General features: G+C 38.3%; 1 pseudogene; it reads right to left on the bottom strand.

The window, feature by feature from the left end:
- Positions 1-10305: 10305 nt before the first annotated feature.
- On the bottom strand, positions 10306-11877 carry LOC145067497 (protein DETOXIFICATION 51 pseudogene; annotated as a pseudogene).
- Between the last annotated feature and the right edge of the window lie 696 nt (positions 11878-12573).

Raw genomic sequence — 12573 nt, 5'->3', positions numbered from 1 at the left:
GAGTGGACTCGATACCATATGGGTCATCATCGACAGATTAACCAAATCCGCATATTTCCTACCCATCAAGGAGACTGACAAAATGGAAAAGCTTACAAGAACTTACTTAAGGGAAGTAGTGCGACTGCATGGTGTTCCGATATCCATTATCTCCGATAGAGATAGTAGATTCACTTCAAGATTCTGGCAGTCACTACAAAGTTCCCTGGGGACTAGGCTAGACATGAGTACAACCTACCACCCACAAACAGACGGGCAAAGTGAGAGAACGATACAAACTTTAGAAGATATGCTAAGAGCTTGTGTGATTGACTTTGGAAAGGCATGGGATATCCATTTACCCCTTGTCGAATTTTCATACAACAATAGTTATCATACAAGCATAAAGGCTACTCCATTTGAAGCCCTCTATGGTCGAAAGTGCAGATCCCCTCTGTGCTAGACTGAAGTTGGCGATACCCAGTTAGCTAGAGGAAGAGTTCCTGAAAGCACTCTCACCGGTCCGGAAATCATACGAGAAACGACAGAGAAGATCGTTCAGATTCGTGAGCGATTGAAAGCCTCTAGAGACCGACAGAAAAGCTACGCTGACCAAAGGAGGAAACCTTTGGAATTCCAGGTAGGAGACCACGTTTTATTAAAGGTCTCACCGTGGAAGGGTTTAATACGCTTTGGAAAGCGTGGGAAACTAAATCCAAGATACATAGGGCCTTTCGAGATTCTTGCCAGAATTGGCCCTGTGGCTTACAAGCTTAACCTACCGCATGAACTTAGTAACATACATCCAACCTTCCACGTCTCGAACTTGAAAAAGTATCTGTCCGATGAGACTCTTGTTATTCCACTCGACGAGATCGAGATCAACGAGAGCCTCAACTTTGTGGAAGAACCGGTAGAAATCATGGACCGAGAGGTCAAGCAAACAAAACAAAGTCGCATACCCATCGTGAAGGTTCGCTGGAACGCCAAGCGGGGGCCTGAATTCACATGGGAACGCGAAGATCAGATGAAAAAAAAGTACCCTCATCTCTTTCATGTTCACTAGTATCTTTACTACTTTAAATTTCGGGACGAAATTCCCTTTAACGGGAGGATGATGTGACAACCCGATATTTCAACTCTTTGTAATGGCCTAATAAGTCAAGTATTGTAACCACTTTTGATTTAAAGAAATTAACTTTGATAATAAAATGTCCAAAAAGTTTCTATTTAACTACCTACTATGTTTAATATCATTAAACCGGGATCGTACGTAAAAAGAAGGCCCAAATCCGGCTTCGTATATTGAAGTTAAGATTTTTCCAAGTTCGGCTTAGCAGCAGACAGCTAAAAACTCGAATCGGAGATCGAGCGACTTTTGGCCGGAATGACCTAAACGAGAATCGAAGGTCTCGACAATAGTATTTCAGCGGTGAAAAGTCTGGCAAAAACCGACGTCAGATAAAGAAGTTATGAATTTTTAAAGAAATTCCTTAATCACGTCATTTTGTTAAATAAATAATAAAAATAATTTCGGAATTTTCCAATGGAGTGTAAACGAAAGTTGTAGAGCGTAGTCTCACCTACGCGTGGATATAAAGACCATCGAAAACGGAGTTCGTATGAAGAAGATATGATTTTTTGAAGTTTATTAAATAAATTATATATAAATTTAATTCAAAATCCGGTAATATCCGAAGGAGGAGTCAGCGTCCTCATCCGAGTTACGCGCCGCGTAACCTCGTACGCCCCGCGTACGCGAGGGCCTTGGTCTCGGTCCGTCCACGTCGCCCCTATGCGAAGCTATCCCCTTTCCGTCCCATCCGAAGCCGAGGCAGTCGAGGACTTGGTCATGCATGACGTACGAGTACGCGCTGCGTACGAGCGTACGCCCCACGTACCGAGGCAGTTCAGCCCTCTATAAATAGAAATGCGAGGGTTCCCGGAAATTTTGCTCATTCTCTCTCTATTTTCTTGCGTTTTGCCTCGTTTTCCGTGTCCGCACTACCCCGAAGCTCTGGTCTTTTTGCTCAAGTCCCGAGGGTCGATTTTTACTCCCGAGATTCCCGAGAATCCCGAGAAAAATCCGTTTCCCAAGACGAAACTCTGCCCGGTTTTCCATCTCGCTATCTTCAAACTTTCAAGTGAGTTCATACCCCTTAATTAACCTTTTTTAAATATTCTAAATGCTTTTATATGCTTTCTAAGGGGGGGAATTACAAGTAAAACACACGACTACTATCGGGTGTTATATGTAAAGATTTTTATACACTTTTATTAAGTAGAATCATATGTGATTTATAAACTTTATAGGGAACTCTCGTATACAAAATATATTACAATGGAATCCTATCTTTAAAAATATAAATTGTTGTAATGCATGTATAAACTAAACATTTTCTTAGATTATATGTATACTTGCCTACCTTAGGCTCTGCAAAAATCTATACAGTTATAAAATGTGATTCCTTTTCTAGGCATTTTTCTAAACAAACAAGTCACACTTTTAGAAAACTATAATATGTATAGTTTTACGAGGATATTGCTAACTTTTACATACTAGAAACATGATTTTCAAGAAGTCACTTTCATATACAAGAACAAACGAGCATTTTAACACGTAAATCTGTTTTTATACCACGGTTTTGTGAGACATAAACTTCACGTACGTTCGAGTACACATTTCAAGTCTTGTATTATATACCAGAATCCCTTGGAGGGTGAGCATGGTGTTTGTGTATAGATCTATACGGGCTTGACAACCCGCGCCCTGACTGTTAGCTACAGTCCACCATTTGGGGTGACAAACGTCATAACATTCCAACGCCTGAAGAACGTTGTGTATAGGCATTCCGAGTCAATAGTATGGTTATAAAACTCACATGGGGTATTCAAAATGCATTGATTTACAAGGTTTTCAAACACATTGGTTATTTTACACTTACATACATTTTAGAAACCAACATTGGTCTTGAGAGAAGGCTACTTTTATACTAGTAGAAAATATAGGATTTTCTAAACACAACACAACCAAGGACCAAAACATTTCATTTCATACAAACATTGTCATTTAAATACTTATGAAACTCACCAGCTTAAATGCTGATCTACTCTTTCAAAATTACTTGTATGTCCCAGGGAATCAGTAATTTCAGGTATCATTATGCTTTTGGTGAAGGGATGCTGCGGCGCCAGTTTAATCTCATATTTTGACATCATATTGTAATTGGTTTTGAACATATAACTTTTTGACAAATGTAAACTTTCAATTATAAATATGATGGTTGTATTGCTTTCTTTACTATGTATTCAATTGTTACGTTACCACATGAAGTCATCCGCCCCCGAACGTTTCCGCCGTTCAGGTTTGGGGGTGTGACAGTCTTGGACTCGGCGAGTTGAAGGACCAACTCGCTGAGTAGAAGCGGGATGAGGCGCGGAGTTTAAGTTGTGGACTCGGCAAGTAGACCCTGTTTGGGCAAAAACCCTAATCCGAGGGTTTGCACCCTATTTAAACACCTTAACTCGGCCTCCTTAGTCCCATTTGCTCCCAGAAGACCCCCCATAGCAAACCCTAGCCATTATTGAAGCAATCTAAGGCTTTTGGAGTGATTTTGGTGCTTTTGTGATCCAAGGAAGGAAGGAAAAGCTTGAAGGATCAAGAGGAGGCTACAAGGATTCAGTTTTGAGCATCATTTGTTGACTTCAGAAGGTATAAAGTCTATACCTTGCTTGCTCTTTTGATAGATCCCATTTTGTGGAGTTTTAAGGCTTTTCTAAGCCATTTTGGTCACCAACCATGATGGCAAGCATGGTTTGAGGTTGATGTTTCGGATCTAGGTTCTTTGAGGGGTTACAAGGCAGAAAGGAGTGGCTTTAGCACTTGAGGAAGGCCCCATGCATTGTGAGAGCTTGTTTTAGGACCTTTTGAAGTCCCATGCAAGCACGTAAAAGTTGTAACTTTACGTGCTAGATCGACTGTAGAAGCTTAGATCTACATTTTGATCAAGGGTTGTACATCAAAAATTGAAGATTTAGTGAGTGGTTATGACCAACTCGGCGAGTCCGTTCTTGGACTCGACGAGTCCAAGGTTCTGTCACATATCAGTTGAGGGTCATAAGGACTCGGTTGAGTGTGGAAAGGTTTTAAAGGGGTCCCAAGGGGTGACCCAACATTCTGGACTAAGCCATTGTTCTGGAAATTCATGGGACTCGGCGAGTGCATGAACAGACTCGACGAGTCCAAGGCAATCTTCTTAAGGATAAAGATGAACTCGACGAGTTGTTCATACAACTTGGTGAGTCAAGGACAGGACCTGAGTATCAGTTGATGATGAACTCGACCAGTTGTTCATACAACTCGACGAGTCGGATGGGGATTCAGTCGATGTTCATTTAGAAGGAAAACTTGTCGAGTCATCACCTAACTCAACGAGTAGAGACCGGTATGAGGTCTAATGGAAGGATAGGGACTCGGCGAGTTGGCGAGCCAACTCGGTGAGTCAGGTCAACTAGAAGTTGACTTTGACTTTGACTTGGTCAGGGGTAAAATGGTCATTTTACCCTAAGAATAGGTGTCAGTTTCTGATTAAGTGTTTTGTGGGAATTATAGTCGGAGGATTTCCGGAGTAGCAGTAGCGGCAGTCAGAGGATTCCCGCACAGTTCAACAGCTACTACGAGTTGAGTTACCTTCCAGTAGCGATGGGTCTACGGCCACAATGCCGGCCCACCAGTAGGGATCGTATGCTAGATGTTTTTCTTTGTGATATTCATCTGTGTTGTTACTACCTGATATGTTATATGCTAGCGTGATATGGTATGTGATAGTGATAGAGTTCGGTTGTTAGGATCGAAGGGTAGGTTAGGCACCCCAGATATGCCTAATAGTATGTTATGACATGTTTAGCTGCTAGCATGATATGTTACATGAGATAGAGGTAGTAGGAGGGGGAAGAGTCCCCGAGATTCGGTTGTTAGGACCGAAGGGTAGGTCGGACACCCCATATATGTCTGACAATAGATTATGCTATGATATATGTAATAGTAGTAGTAGGGGTGAAATAGTCCCCGAGGTTCGGTTGTTTGGACCGAAGGATAGTCAGCACCCCAGAATGGCTCGACATGGGTAGGTCAGCGCCCCAGAATGGCTTGACACGGGTAGGTCGGCACCCAGAATGGCCTTACGGGTAGGTCAGCACCTCAGAATGGCCATACCGGGTAGGTCGGGCACCCCAGAAATGTCTGGCAGTATGTATGCTATGTGATTGTATGGTATGTGGTACGATGGGGGAACTCACTAAGCTTCATGCTTACAGTTTTTAGTTTTGGTTTCAGGTACCTCTTCAGCGAAGGGGAAGGAGCTGGCGCGGTAGCGGCACATCATACACACACATTGGTTTCCGCATTATGAGATGTTCTGGGATTGTACTCTGAGATTATTATTATTTTCATGTTTTGGGTTTTCAGACACGAGATATGTCTTATGAGATGATATGATCGGATGATGTTTTACTACAAATGTTTTACAAACCACTTAATTTAAAATGAAATTTTTTTGGCGTGAAAATTGGGTCGTTACAGTCTCGTTTTTTTCAAATCATCAAACTTACCTGGTGAGTTCATACCCCTATATTTTCATGTTTATACTATATTTTAGGGGGAAAATAAGTGAAATGCAAGAAAAACTTATGTTAAAATGCAAATCGTTACATACAGTTTGTAATGCTTTATCTACATTTTGTGTATAAATGTTAAATAAGTAAAATTACGCTATTACAAATGTTATACTTTGCATGCAAAGTTGGTAATACACTAAGGTTTATATTCAAATGAAACACACTTTTGAAAAACTATAACAGGTATAGTTTACTAGATATTCATGATATTTTACACTCTGTGAACACTATAGAAAGGAAATACTTACATTTACAAGAAAAATGGACTTTTCATACGTATATCTATTTGATACAAGCTTTTGTGAGACATTTAACTTCACGTACTTTCAAGTACGCATTTCATGTCCTGTGTTATAAACCATAATCTCATGTAGGGAGAGCGTGATACTTGTGTATAGATATATACGGGATTGACAATCTCGCACCTAAACTGTTAGCTACAGTTGGACCGGCAGGTCTGGGGTGACAAACGTCATATGATTCCAACGCATGAAGAACGTTGTGACAGGCAGTCTGGGTCAATAGTACAGTTCTAAAACTCACATGAAGTATTAAAACATTTGATTTATGGGGCTATCAAACGCCTTAGTGATTATATATACATATATAAATATACTTACACTATTTTAGGTATGGAAAATACTTATGCATTCCAGTTTTTGGAACTTTTAAAAACTACCATTCATTTATAGAAAATATTGGATTTTCTAGAAACAAACTCGGTTACTTTATACAAAAAGGCATATAATTCTTATACAAAACGCTTATGAACTCACCAACTTAATTGTTGACACTTTTTCAAAACTACTTGTATTTTTCAGGGATTCAGTAATACATGTAAACCACAGCTTTTGGGGAAGGAACGCTAAGGCGTCAAATTTCAAACTTATTATATCATCATAATGTAATTTCTTTTGAACCTTGAGTGCTCAAATAATATTACCACTCTTAGCTCCTTGAACATTTTGTGACTGCTCCCGGCATGAACATGGATCACGTGCTTCAGATAGTAGGAGATCTACTAGTATCTTTCAGACCTATGCATGTTCGTTTCAAGATCCATTTTAGACAGTCCAATTCACTCCTTGTCATCAATTTCTATCATATATAATCTCTATACTAGCAATTTATATCATTTCCTAGTGTAATGGTTTCATTTTCATTCCTCTACTCTAATCCACAAGGAACCCCCTCCGGCACTGACGTGTCGCCAAATGAAAGCACACTCATACACAACATGAAGCTAGATAGTCAATTCGAATATCGAATTATGTGCCAGAACGATTGGACTCAAACAAGGGCTGCACGCTAGGCTAAATCACGCATTCTAAGTCTATTTGGCTCCTATTGCATACAACCTAAAGCATTCACTAAACAAGCTATCAGTGCTAGCATAATTTCCAAGTGACATACAATAGGTATTCAACATGACATGGAAGTAAAAGGCTATCTAGTGCACACACATCCTTTCTCCTAGAAAGCAATATTTCACATTAAATAATTAAATCCTTTTCCTTTGGCTTCAGCTGACTGCACACAATGGGTCCTCGATCCTTGTCACCAAAATTTTCCATTTTCTTTACAAAATTTAAAAGAAAATATTTTCAAGCCGCAAACTTAAGTTCAAACACACCGAGATGTGTCTGATTCGCTCAAGCTATGCTCTGATACCAACTTGTAACGTCCAAATAATTACAATAAATTTAAACTTTTGAAAACATTTATATTTATAATAAAAGCCATTAAAAACATTAATTAACCAAAACTGTTACGTTTCAAGTATTCAGATAAAATTTCAAAATTAAAACATACTTCAAACAATATTAATCCATTTATACTTCAAAACAACAACGGAAAACTAATATTCTTAAAATTTCATATCAAGAGCCTGTGACAAGGACCCAATCTTCAACCTCGTTAGTGTACAGTCAAGCTAAAGCCTCATTCATACCATATGTACCTATAATAATCATTTTATATGTCTCTTTCGAAAAAATATAATAATCATTTTATAAAGGAAAAGGGTAAGCACGAAACTTAGTGAATTCCAACAGAACATAAGAATAGAAGTATTACACCCTACTCCTACATTCCATGCCATCAAAAATTATGCAATCATCCATATAATATATAAACATCAAGATCATACATCTCGTGTCTATTTGGGAACACATCCCAAACAACACCCAAATAAAGACTCGGTATTCAACCGTCGAGTCTACGGACTTGGCGTTTCCACCTTTGGTCCCCCTGACTTGGCACAATGGCCTTCGGTCAGTCGGCTCGATATTAAGCCGTCGAGCCCAAATATATCGACTCGGTATTTAACCATCGAGCCCAAACATATCATGCATATACATTCCACATAACAAATAAGTACATGAAATATAACTAATGCAACAAGTATTACTTTAACTATCAACCATATAGTTCCAAGTTCACCCGACCTAACAATAGGCATATAATATCCTAAGGTTATGAAGTGAGGAACTCACCTCCAATAGCAACACTCTCCAAAGTAGGCTAAGGTACCCTTTATTGTTGTGACAAACTCTCAATGCTTATTGTTGTGGCATTGTGAGTTTGAGGGGGGGATGTTAGCCGATATATTATTAGCCCACATGTTTATGGGCTCTTTAGTCTTTAGTCTATTAGGGTATTGTTTAGGTAGTATTTATATCAGCTTTATTCTTTGCAGCCTTTATGATTCTCATTGAGAACTTTGTAATTTCTCTCTATCATACTCATATGGCAATGTTAATACTTGTATAAAAAAATGCAAGTTACATATTATCAAGAAATAATCTAAATAAAGTTATTGGTTTGATACATATGTGCTCAGAGAGGGAAAAATATCATCTAGCTCCCGTCAGTAGGGTTGTTTAGATTCAACTTTAATTTAGGTGAGTATCTCACTATACATTGTGTTGTAGTATATATCCTTGTGTGTAGCAGGTTAGTATGTTGTAGTGATCTGTTTGATTGGTAGACCTGTTATGATTACCTGTGCTTGTTGGTTATCTTTTTATGTGCATATGTCGAAATAATGTGGTTGAGTTGAGGCGGTCCTACTTTGTGTTGTAGGCCAACAAACTCAGGAGTGGTCTAGCTTTATACTGCAGGCTTGGGAGCGGTCCAGCTTTATGATGTAGGCTCGGTGGGTGGTCAATACTTGTGTTGTAGGCCTAGTGTGCATGCATTGTATATGTATTGGTTTATGAGGTATTTTGAGGTATCTCACTATGTTTTGACTTACAATTGTTGATTTCATGTTTTCAGGTACTTTTGATGATCCATGCAAGGCGAATGCATGATTGTACATATCCTTCTATTATTTTATGTTTCGAGAGATTGTTGATATTCTGCTTTGCTATGGATTTGATTTGAAAACAATGATTGATTATCTTATAACTTTATAAAAATGTTTTATTAAAAATGAAAAATTTTGTCATGGTTTTTGGGATGTTACAATTTAAGAGTGCTCCACGTATTTATGTATTTTCATTTTGTGCCATATCTAATACGGGTGTCTTAGTGACCATCTTCTATTAACTTGTACTCTAATTTTATTTTTTCTAGTAGTGCATGTTCGTTCGTTTAACTAAACGAACGAGAATTTGTATTAATGTTCGTTTATTTATTAAATAAACGAAATTCGTACCAAACGGTTATAGTTGGTTGAACGTTATGTTTGTTTACATCACTAAAAAAATATAATGAGATTGATTAGTTTATGGTACAATGACGACTTTGTGTAGAATAATTATAATCCTACAACAGCTAATGCACTTGTTCCTACCCGTCTCGTTTTTCCTAATTAAAAAAGATAATATCTCATAATTTTATATTTTATTAGAATGATTGAGTATTTAAAACAAATTCACATGTTTAGGTATGTAGTCAATCGGTTATAGGTTGGTTTTTTCAATAGGAGATAAATTGATGATAAATAAAATAGATACCATAAAAAGTAAAATATTAATGAATAAAAACAAGTTTATAATGCATATTATATGATGTGCATATATGTAATAAGTGTTTATTTATTAAAAAAAACAGCCAAAATCACTAAAATTCCGGCGAAGGGGGGCATTCAACAATGCGATCTTGTTTTTTTATATTAAAGCCTTGAAAACAACTCAATGAAATTTATAGAAAATTTCCTCATACACAAATGAATGTAGGTGTATTTATACCAAAGAGAGGTGAGCCATAGAAACTTAAAATGAAACAATTTTGCCTGGGCATTGCCACTTGAAAAATAGGCAATTTTTCTTTTGTTTCCAATCAACATCTATTAATTTCAGCAAATAGAAAAAAAATACTCTACTAATCCTATACTATGTATGGACTATTTTACCCGGTCACGCTACCCTTTTTATTATTTTCTATCAATATTTTCTGGAGGTATATCATATATGCAATGTTACATATCTCATTTGTCATTTTATACTGCACGCCATAAAACAAAAAGGGGACTACAAAATTCCAAGTAAAAGTATCATAACAATTCCGTAATTGTTTAATTTATTTTTCATATAACGTTAAGTCTAGCGTGGAAAAAGCCCAAAATTCAAGTATCCAACGTCACATAGCTAAGTTAAATAGTAAATATTGCTAAAACCTATACAATACAACTTGATAGTTTAATTATGTCATCACAACTAGGTGGATTACCGGCTCATTTTCACAGATGCAGTCCGGAGAATATAATGGAGTTTCTCGATTTTCACCATCGTTACATGTTAACATCTCTGCCTTTTTTGCTTCTTCTTCCCAATCTACCCTCCCTACCACATATAACATCAGCCCACCACAACAAACTTGGGCTGAAAGCAAGCCCAACCAAAGCCCAACAAACCCAACCCTAAGCCCAAACCCAAGCCCAATTGCTACAGGCATTCCAATCATATAAAATGCCCCTAAGTTCACATTGGCTGCGGTGGTGGGACGGGCGATACCACGCACCACCCCACATGCAACAGTCTGTGGATTGTTTCCGAGCTCACATAGACCAATGATCGGTAGGGCAACCGATGTTAACCCTAAAATATTTGAATCATTCGTGAACATTTTCCCCCATGTTTTTCTCATTGATGTGGCAAATATCATTGCAGATAGGCCCATTAGGCCCGCCAAGAAAATGGAAACTAAGGCTGCGATTCTAGCTTTATCGGGTCGGTTTGCTCCGAGCTCATTTCCTACTCGGGTCGAAACTGCAAGCCCTAGAGATGATGGAAAGACATAGAGAAACGCAGTTATCTGAATTAGTACGCCCATTGACGCCACTGTGGCCCGTGGGTCAACAAGGAGCCCGCAAAGTACGATCATGATCTCATACCACCACCACTCAAGACATACCGAGATACAACTCGGTGTTGCCAACCTAATCAGTGGTTGCCACCCAGTCAAACATTCACGGGTCGGGTTGCTCCATGTAGGTAAATGCAACCCGGTCCACCAAATGTAAATGACCAACACAACCAAAACAACAAAATTGGAGGCTGAGGACGCGGTGGCGACACCCACCAAACCTAAGTGGCACCGCCAAATGAGGATGTAGTTTAGTGGTAGTTGTATTATTGTGCCAATAAGGGACGCGATTGTTACCGGGTAGGCGATGCTTTGAGCCCGAAGGTAAATTCGGGTTGGGTGGATAAACGAATTGGATACCAAGTCGGGTATGGAGAAAAATAGATACATGCAAGCTAAACGTGTGATGGAAGGGTCTTGATGTAAATATATCAAAATGTGTGACATATTTATCCAAAGAAACGTTATGGGTATAGAGACAACAAGTAGGAAGATAACAGTGCGATGTAATGTTAGGCATGCAAGTTTATGGCGGTGGGCCCCAAAAGCTTGGGAACAAAGCGGCTCCATGCCAAGCGCTAAGCCTGATAAAACAGAGTAGCCGGTGATGTTAGCGACTGCTATGGCTAAAGCTCCGGCGGCTAGCTCTGTGTCACCAAGGTGGCCGAGGAATAACATGGAGATGATGGATCGTGTGTATAGGATAAAAGACGTAAGGGCTATTGGTGATGAGAGCTTAAATAATGCTTTAGTTTCATGGATGACCTGTGAAGGTGTAGGGATATGGCGACATTCAAGGGTTTTGGTTATTTGAAGTAATGGTGTTGGGGACGACAGCGGTGTTAGAGGTTGATGATCGGAAGTTGGAACGGAGAAGGTGATGGATACTGGGGTGTATGAAGTAGTCATAGTGGGGTGAAAATGAGAGTTTTCTCTTCTCTTTCTTACCTTTATGGTTGTTTTGTGTAAAAATAGGCAAATATTGATATGATTTAAGTTTTTCTTTGATTCTTTAGAGGAGACACAAGTGATAGGGGTATAAATAGGGTGAGTGGGAGTGTAGTGTATTTATTTATTATTTTTATTTTTATTATTATTATTTTTTAATCAAGCGGGGAATGAGGGATTGGGGGTGGTCCTTTCTGAGATGGTGAAAATTTTGATTCTTAAATTAGATTTCATTCACGCTGATTAGATTTAATTATTTTGATATGATTGTTAGTTATTTATGATGTTTTAAGTGTGTAAAAATATTTAATATCTAGTATGTAAATTTATTAGAACTATAATTTCTGCTACTGTGAATGATAAATTTATCCAAAACAGAAAATTTTCATTACAGAAGTAATATGTCATTTAAAAAAAATGTATTTGGCTTGCAGCATAAATGTCTTTATCCAAAATGGAAATTAAAATTGACAGAAAAGTCGTTCATAAGACAAATTTTTACTATTTGTGCTGAGGACTCGTTCAAGTAGGTTTTCCCACTTCAAGGAACATGTTCCATAACACCCTACAACCCGACATCGCCACTCATTCCTAATTTTTAGAAAAATAGGAAAAAAAACATATATAATTAGTTGATAAAAGTTAATTTAATATGCT

This window comes from Lactuca serriola, chromosome 8, assembly GCF_051521515.1.
Source record: "Lactuca serriola cultivar US96UC23 chromosome 8, Lser_US96UC23_V15, whole genome shotgun sequence".
NCBI classification, from domain to species: domain Eukaryota; kingdom Viridiplantae; phylum Streptophyta; class Magnoliopsida; order Asterales; family Asteraceae; genus Lactuca; species Lactuca serriola.
Note: the sequence above shows the minus strand (reverse complement) of the source record. Positions and strands in the feature narration are given on the sequence as shown.